This window comes from Jaculus jaculus, chromosome 1 (genome assembly GCF_020740685.1).
Source record: "Jaculus jaculus isolate mJacJac1 chromosome 1, mJacJac1.mat.Y.cur, whole genome shotgun sequence".
Lineage (NCBI taxonomy): Eukaryota > Metazoa > Chordata > Mammalia > Rodentia > Dipodidae > Jaculus > Jaculus jaculus.
This window is the reverse complement of record NC_059102.1, coordinates 174,828,658-174,838,396: the sequence shown is the minus strand read 5'-3', so window position 1 is coordinate 174,838,396 and position 9,739 is coordinate 174,828,658. Positions and strand designations below refer to the sequence as shown.

Genomic DNA, 9,739 nt, shown 5'->3' with positions numbered 1-9,739 from the left:
TTACTTCCCAGTTTTTCTTTGGCTCCAGAGCTTCCTCATGGCATTGTTCACGTCTGTGTTTCTGAGGGTATAGATTAAAGGGTTTAACAAGGGAGTTATCATGGTATAAAACATAGCCACCACTTTATCAAAGGGGAAGGTGATCATGGGCCGAAGATACACAAATATGCATGGTACAAAGAACAGGATGACTACAGTAGTGTGGGAGGCACGGGTGGAGAGAGCCTTTCGCTGTTCTTCAGTGCTGTGAGTCTTCCGAGAGCTAAGGATGAGGACGTAGGAGGTGATAAGGACAGAAAAAATGAGCAGACACTTCAGCCCACTGTTGGCAGCAACAGAGTCCAAAACCATGTGAGTTGGTACAGGAGAGTTTCAGGAGTGGGTAAGGTCACAGATGAAATGGTCAATGATATTTGGAACATGGAAGGGCAACCAGACCACAAAGAGAATTTGAATCAGAGCATGAAGAAATCCTCCTGCCCAGGCCACGGACACCAGGAGGCCACACACTCACCTGTTCATTGTGACTATGTAGTGCAGGGGCTTGCAGGTGGCCACATAGCAGTCATAGGCCATCATTGTGAGCAGAATGATGTCAACACCCCCAAAGAAATGCTCTGAAAAGACCTGGGTAGACAGCCACTGAAGGAGATAGTTTTCTTTTTGGCAAGTAAGGCAAATATCATTTTGGGGGCTACAGTGGAAGAGCAGAATCCATCTATGAAGGATAAGAAAAACAGGAAAAAGTCCATGGGGGAGCCCAGGGCTGGGCTGGTGGTGATTGTGACAATGATGAGATTTCCTGCCAGCCTGAGAAGGTAGATGGCTGCAAACACAATACGCAGGACTTTCCGTGCTTCTCGGCTCTGTGTCAGGACAAGTAGGAGGAACTCTGTCACCTTGTTCACCTGCTCCCGGAAGCCAGTCAGACGTGGGGATGAGTGATTCACCTGCGAACAGCACTAGGACTGAAATGTCATAGACTAGTTTTCAACAAAAAATAATTCCTGTCAGGACTGTGCTTTTTCTGTAACAGTGTAGGAATTTCAAATGTAATAACATATGACTTAAAAGTTGGGCCATATTAATAGTGCTAAACTGAATCCACAGCATCCTTCTCTCTTACACCTGGCCACACAACACACATATTCGTTCCTGTCAACAAGCATGGCAGTTAACCATGTTGGTCAAATTTGCATGCCCGGCTACTTCCAAAGAATATAAGAATATTTGTAATCACGATCATAACACCCCAAAAGGAGTGTACCCTAAAGAGATCTACAGGCAGCAGGGTGCAATGCTACATCCCCCAAGGTCGTTTAATTTCAGTCAGGCCTAAGTTTCAGGAGCATTTTACAAATCAAAATGCAACTTAAGAAAGGGGCGATGAAAAACTCCTGGATGTGCTCCGAAAACAGATGCTCTGAGCTGAAGAAACGAAAGTCACAGAACACTGGGCAGAAGTGTGCTCTTTAGGGCCAGACTGTCTTCTGCTTCCACTGAGTATACCACTAAAGTTCTTCCACATGTAATAAAGGAAAAATAAGAAATGATATAGAAGAATGAATGGGTATCTTTATTCCATATATCAAAGTTTGAATTTTAAGAGTCAAACACAGTTTTACATGTATTCTAAATTCTTGGTAATAGGAACAAAATTTTTAATAAAATTCACTTTTGAAATGTTTAATTGTCTCTTTAATATGAAAATAAATGAAGAACTCAATTTAAAAAGTGGAAAAGCAACTAAATGTATTCAGAAAAAATGGTTGAACACAGAAATAAATGTATTAGGCAATAGAAAAATTTTCATCTTTTTATACTGAAAAGCTTTTTTTGGTACTTTAAAATGTAGACAAAACGAGTGAACTAATATTAACTCAATAAAAATAGTAAGCATGGCTTAATCATAAAAGATTTTATTTTTCAAAGGTATTTAAAAGGATAAGATTATGGTTCCTAAGGGATTTTCAATAATTAGGCCTTTCTTAAAACTGAACCTACTTTCAATACCATCACCATAAGGATAAAAAGGGGAAAATGGCATGTGTTCAAGGTTTTAGATAAAACATACATGTTTACCAAAGCAGAAAAATCACAGAGAATGATCTATATCTAGCAAAGCAAAGCCATTTTAAGTGAAAACACCACAGTATAATATACAGAAATAATGCATTCCACTGCATAAAGACATGTAAAATATTTGTAACAAATATGATGGCAGTTATTATGGAAATTGTTTAAAAAATTAAAATGGTTGATATAATATAAAAATAAGAAAAACACCAAGAACAAATATTCTCAGGAAATACATTAAACATTTAAAGAATCATCTATTTTATGATGACAAAATGCATTTTAAATAAAGTGAAAAACTTAAAATATCCAGAAAATTAGCAAAGATTTATTATAATTAGAGTATCTAGTGTTGATAAAAAATACTTCTTATACTTTATGGAGGTTCGACTCCATAAAACAAGAGACTTATAATTGATCACATCCTTGGTAAATTACTCCTTATTTATAAATATACTCACTAAAAATAAAGACAAATTTATGCATTTAGGTATACTTCAGAATATATTTTTATCATAATGAAAAAGAAAAGCCAATTCAAAAGTCTATGAAAAGAGGAACAGTTAAATTTGATGTATGAAATATGTAGACATTAAAATCTTTCATAGCAAGAAATAATGGTACTGAAGGGAACATTTAACATTAAATGAAGGGAAAACATAACAAATAAAATATACATAATAGATTTTATCATATGTAATGATCACTATAATGAACCAAATTATCTAAAATGGCACATATCTATAGAAAAATATTTCAAAAAGTACACTAAACACTAACAATGTTTATCTGAATTGTAGAATTTAGGACAGTTTTTGTGTCATTTAAAAGATTGTGACCTGAGTTGTCTACAAAATGAATATATTACCTTTTACTCAGTAATATAATTAATAAAAGAACTTGTTTTTTAGTATCAGATCTGGATCAATAATATCTTTTTTTAAAATTTAATTTATTAGTTTTCTTTTCAGTAAATACAGGCAGTTTGGTACCATTGTTTAGGCTCATCTGTCATCTACCCCCTCCCATTGGACCCTCCTTGTTGATGTAAATGGGTCGTGCATTGTGGAGTTAGCCCCCAGTTATTGGTATGATAAATGTCTCTGCAAATCATGACCCAACATGTGACTCTGACATTCTTTCCACCCCCTCTTCCGCAAAATTTCCCTGAACCATGTTGGGTTCATTTTTGGTCTGCTTCAGTGCTGAGGTGTTGGGGGCCTCTGAGGCTCTAGCTCTCTGATTTGGTAGGAGTTGATTTTTCTCTGCGTTGGTCTCCTTCCCCTTTGTGCTGGTATCTGGTTCACAGGAAAACATCACCCTTCCTTGTTTCGCCAATTGTCCTTAGTTTCAGCTGGGCCCCTTTTGAGGTATGTTTGTGCAGCTCTTTCCTTAGGATCTGCATCTATCTGAAAAAGAGAAGCAGACTCTCCAACAGAGAGTAAATTAGCACCCGGAAAATTGAGATAACACTTACTTTTTTGATAGACAGTTTGATAGGGGTAGGCCCTCTTATACCCCGTGATTGATGGTAGCTTGCTATTGTAGAGTGGGCTTGTGTTTGGGTATGGTTCTGACTTGTTTCCCAGCTCCAGCTATGGGTCTAGTACCACTGAGTGGATCAGTTAGCCAAATCCATAGCAATTGGTTCCTCACCATGGCTGTGTACCACTATTGCACCTGTGTGGGCATCACCTCCGGTTATTTGTTGCTAATTAGGTTAAACAATGAGTTGCTTGGATTGATCTTGGTCATTTCCCCCAGTCGCCTATGTAGCACCTTCTGGCACTACACATGCTGACTGTCTGGGGACTGACTCTCTCCTGGCTTCCAGCCATGTCATTCCATTTTACATGTCAGCTACGTATGGAGTCTTCAGTAATAGGGTCTTACCACTGGCCTTTGGTGGGTCATCAAGTACTCTGACAGAAGTCTGTCATTGTTTTGGGAAACCTTGTAGGTTTCTCTGATCAAAAGCTCATTGTGGATTGTAGGCCCAAGCTGGAAGTGGGGGTTACAGGTCAGTGTCCACTAAGAAATTGAGGAAGAACATAACTAATATACAAGAGTTAGAGAGGAGAGAGATAGAGGGGAGAGGGGGATAGGGAGGGAGGGAAGATGTAGGAGATTTAGGTTAGTCTTGATCCTACCCTCTCCAGTGTCTTGTGGTTCAGGTGTTTCCTGTAAGGGTCTAGTGAAGGTTCAGCCATTTGGTCTGTCTTTTAGGAAGTAGAATTTTATGGTACCATTGCTGTTTGGGTCCGGATTACTGTTTTCCACCCTTCGATGCCCTCCCCGCCCTCCCATCCATCCTATTATCTAGTCCATGAAGTGCTTGCTGGGTAAGTAAGGTATCTTGGGTAGATTCAGGTTAGGTGTTGTACATGAGTGAGACTATGTGTCGATTTTTTTTCTGTGATTGGGTAAGTTTGCTGAGAATGATCTGTTCCAGGTTCAACCATTTTTCCTCAAATTTCTTTATGTTGTTTTTTCTTACTGCTGTATAGAATTCCATTGTGTAGATATACCACATCTTTGTTATACATTCTTCTAATGATGGATAGCTGGGTTGATTCCAGCTTTTAGCTATTACAAATTGAGCCGCTACAAACATGGTTGAGCAAATCTCTCTGGCCTTTGGTTTGAAGGTTTTAGGGTAGATTCCCAGTGAGGGTATAACTGGGTCTGCTGGTATTTCTATAGTCAGCTTTTTCAGGAGTCTCCATATTGCTTTCCAAAGTGGTTGTACCATCCTGCATTCCCACCAACAGTGAATTAGTGTCCCTGCTTCTCCACATCCTCACCAGCATTTATTTTCATTTGACTTTTTGATGTTGGCTATCCTTATTGGGGTAAGGTGGAATCTCATAGTTGTTTGAATTTGCATTTCTCTGATGATTAGGGATGATGAACATTTTCTTAAGTGTGTGTTTGCCATTTGTATCTCTTCCTCTATGAATTGCCTGTTCAACTCTGTGCCCCATTTTGTGAGTGGGGTATTTGTCTTATTATTGTTTAGACCTTTGAGTTCTTTGTAAATTCTAGAGATAAGGCCTCTATCAGTTGGATAACCTGCAAATATTTTCTCCAATTCTGTGGGTATTCTATTGGCTTTGCTTATTATATGCTTGTCTGTAAAGAAACTCTTCAGCTTCATATGATCCCAATGGTTCAGTGACTGTTTAAGAACTTGAGCCACTAGGGTTTTGTTCAGGAAGTCTTTTTTTTTTTTTAAATAATTTTATTTATTTATTTGAGAGTGACAGACACAGAGAGAAAGACAGATAGAGGGAGAGAGAGAGAATGGGTGCGCCAGGGCTTCCAGCCTCTGCAAACAAACTCCAGAAGCATGTGCCCCCTTGTGCATCTGGCTAACGTGGGACCTGGGGAACCGAGCCTCGAACCGGGGTCCTTAGGCTTCACAGGCAAGCACTTAACCACTAAGTCATCTCTCCAGCCCTGTTCAGGAAGTGTTTTTCCATTCCTATATCATGGAAAGTACTTCCTAAATTTTCTTCCAGTATTTTTCGAGTTTCTGGTCTTTTTTTTTTTTTTTTTTTTTTTTAATTTTTATTAACATTTTCCATGATTATAAAATATATCCCATGGTAATTCCCTCCCTCCCCACCCCCACACTTTCCCGTTTGAAATTCCATTCTCAATCATATTACCTCCCCATTACAATCATTGTAATTACATATATACAATATCAACCTATTAAGTATCCTCCTCCCTTCCTTTCTCCACCCTTTATGTCTCCTTTTCAACTTACTGGCCTCTGCTACTAAGTATTTTCATTCTCACACAGAAGCCCAGTCATCTGTAGCTAGGATAAGGAGCTAAATAGAGAGTTCTCAAAGGAAGAAATAAGAATGGCATATAAGCACCTAAAAAAATGTTCTACGTCACTAGTCATCAGGGAAATGCAGATTAAAACTACATTGAGATTCCATCTCACTCCTGTCAGATTGGCCACCATCATGAAAACAAATGATCATAAATGTTGGCGGGGATGTGGAAAAAAAGGAACCCTTCTGCACTGCTGGTGGGAATGCAATCTGGTCCAGCCATTGTGGAAAACAGTGTGGAGGTTCCTAAAGCAGCTAGAGATTGATCTACCATATGACCCAGCTATAGCACTCCTAGGCATATATCCAAAGGACTCATCTCATTTCCTTAGAAGTACATGCTCAACCATGTTTATTGCTGCTCAATTTATAATAGCTGGGAAATGGAGTTTCTGGTCTTATGTTGAGGTCTTTGATCCATTTGGATTTGAGTGTAGTGCATGGTGAAATGTGTGGATCAAGTTTTAGTTCCCTGCATGTGGTTATCCAGTTTGTCCAGCACCATTTGTTGAAGACGCTATCTTTTTCCAGTCTATATTGTTTGGGCCTTTGTCGAATATCAAGTAGCTATAGTTGCTTGACCCAAAATCCAGGTCCTAAGTCTATTCCATTTATCTATACTCCTGTTTTTATGCCAGTACCATGCTGTTTTTATTTCTATGGCTTTGTAATATAGCTTTATATCAGGTTTGGTGATGCCACCAGAGGTATTTCTTTTGCTGAGGATATGTTTGGATATGCCAGGCCTTCTGCCTTTCCATATGAAATTTGAGATCATTTTTTCTATCTCTGTGAAGAACACTGTAGGGATTTTAATTGGAATTGTGTTAAATCTATATATTGCCTTTGGTAGGATTGTCATCTTCACAATGTTAATTCTGCCTATACAGGAGCATGGGAGGTCTTTCCATCTTCTCAAGTCCTCCTAAATTTCTTTTTGGGAGTTTTTATATTTTTGTTGCATAGATCATTTACTTCCTTGTTTAACATTATTTCAAGGTATTTTATTTTTTTGTTGTTGTTGCTTTTGAAAATGGGACTATGTCCTTTATTTCTTTTTCTGTGTCTTTCCCATTTGCATACAGAAATGCTACCCATTTTTGTGTACTGATTTTGTATCCTGCTACTTTGCTATAGGAGTTAATCACCTTCAGGAGTTTTGGGATGGAGTCTCTTGGGTCTCTTACATATACAATCATGTCATCAGCGAGTAGAGCTAACTTAACTTCTTCCTTTCAAATTGTATCCCATTTATTTCCTTCTCCTGCCTTATTGCTTGGGCTAGGACTTCCAGAACTATATTGAAAAGCAGAAGTGAGAGAGGGCATCCCTGTCTTGTTCCTGATCTCAATGGGAATTCCTCCAGTCTCTCTCCATTAAGTATTCTTTGGGCCTTTGGGGCTTTGTATATTGCCTTTATTATGTTAAGATGTGAACCAGCCAAGCCGATTCTCTCCAATGTTTTGATCATGAAGTGATGTTGTATCTTGTCAAAGGCCTTTTCTGCATCTAACGAAATGATCATGTGGTTTTTATGTTTAAGCTTATGTGTTGTATTACATTGACAGGTTTTCGTATGTTGAACCACCCTTGTGTTCCTGGGATAAATCCCACTTGGTCAAGGTGGATAATGCTTTTGATGTGTTGTTGGATTCGGTTTCCGAGTACTTTGTTGAGGATCTTTGCATCTATGTTCATTAAGGACATAGGCCGGTAGTTTTCTTTTCTTGTGGCATCTCTGCCTGGTTTTGGGATTCGTGTGATACTAGCTTCATAGAAGGAGTTGGGTAGCTTTCCCTGTTCTTCAATTGTGTGGCACAGTTTTAGAAAGATTGGTTTGAGTTCTTCCATGAAGGTTTGATAAAATTAGGCTGGGAATCCATCTGGTCCTGGACTCTTCTTTTTTGGGAGGTTTTTTATTACTTTTTCAATCTCCGTGAGTGTGATGGGTTCATTGAGGTGATTAATCTGCTCTGTGTTTAGCTTTCGTAGATGATATGCATCTAGGAATTTATCCACCTCCTCCACATTTTCCAGTTTTTGGAGTAGAGGTTTTTGAAATAAATCCTGATGATTCTGCTGATTTCACTCATGTCTGTTGTGATCTCTCCTTTTTCATTTTGAATTTTGTTAATTTGGAGTCTATCCTTTTTTTGCTTGATCAAATTGGCCAGTGGTTTGTCAATCTTGTTTATTTTTTCAAAGAACCAGCTCATAGTTTTGTCAATTGCCTTAATTGTTTCCTTGGTTTCCAATTCATTAATTTCTGCTCAGATTTAAATTATTTCTTTCCTTCTGGAGCTCTTTGGGTTGGATTTTTCTTGTTTTTCCAATGCCTTTAGGTGGATGGTTAGGCTATTGATTTGGGATCTTTCTGTCTTTTTTATATAGGCATTGAGTGCTATGAATTTTCCCCTGAGGACTGCCTTCATTCTATGGTAACATTCTATGGTAACCTCATGCTATGTGGATACACTGACATTGGTCAAAACACTACAAGAACCCTGATAAAGTTGTCCAGCTCAGAATTTGTCCATATTGAAAAATCTCCATGACTTTTATTGGCTCCTTAGTCACACATTTATTTACTTATTCATTCACTATTTTTTTTTTGAGGCAAGTCCAATAGACTTGTCTTTCTTTCAGTGAGAGTGAGGGGTGGGGGAAGAACTGGTATGCCAGGGCTTTCAGCCACTGCAATTGAACTCCAGATGTGTGTGCCCGCTTGTGCACATGTGCAACATGGCATGCTTGCTTCACTGTGTCTGTCTTATGTGGAACTTGGAGAGTTGAACATGAGTCCTTTGGCAGGCAAGAACCTTAACTTCTAAGCCATCTCTCCAGCTCTTATTTGTTTATTTTGACAGGTTCTCATAATATAGCCCAGGCTGGCCTGGAACTTACTGTGTAGCCCAACATGGCCACAACTTGTGGTAATTAATCCTCTTTCCTCAGCTTCCTGAGTTTGGGGTTATAGGTATTGCCACTATGCCTATCTTTTATTTTCTCCTTTAAAGGGATACTATTTTAGGAGGAAAGAAAGAATAGGAAGCAAATTAAATATAAAACAGCTGTATAAAACCATGGGTATCTTGATATAGACACTACCAACAACAAAGACAGGGGAGACCACTGATGCAGGATTTTGGGGCTCAGGAGGAGTTGTCCAGAATTTGTGAACCCCAAGTTTTGGTTTCTGTCCTATCTTTAATAAAGAATTTATGAAGATTGACTCAAAAAGGATAAATTACAAATTAACCTTATTTAGGGGGAAATCACAACTTATGAGGTTTAATTAAAGGAGATTAGGAAGAGAGGCTAGGGCAGAATAATAAACACATGGAAAGTATGAAACACACTTGCATGTGGAAAATACTGCATAGTTTATAAAGTTTCTTTTAAGTTATAAAGTTCTTTTAAGAGCAACTGAGGTTTTTAGAGAAATGCTGAAGTAGAGCCACAAGCACATGGTAGGGAATTCATATATCGCATTTAAGAAACACTGAGGTTTTTAATGAGAGCCTAGAGTTAAGCTGCTGGCACGTGGAAAGTATCATCTAGGGGCATGTAGAGGGAGACTTAGGGGGAACCTGCTCGGCATCTTCCATGTGTCTTTCCATGTAGGGAAAATATCAAAGCAGAGACCAAGAAATTCAGTGAAGAAATGAGTAATGAAGAGAGTTACCTCATGGTTACCCTGAAGTTGAGGAAACTACACAGGTAGCAGACCTGGAGTTAGTGAAAGCATCCATATGATAGATCAGAGACCAAAAGAAAATCTGCACGCAATCAAAGTGATAAGTTACTCCAAACTA

At 38.6% G+C, this 9,739-nt stretch overlaps 1 pseudogene; it reads right to left on the bottom strand.

Moving 5' to 3' along the window:
• Positions 1–8,843, bottom strand: LOC123457671 (annotated as a pseudogene).
• Between the last annotated feature and the right edge of the window lie 896 nt (positions 8,844–9,739).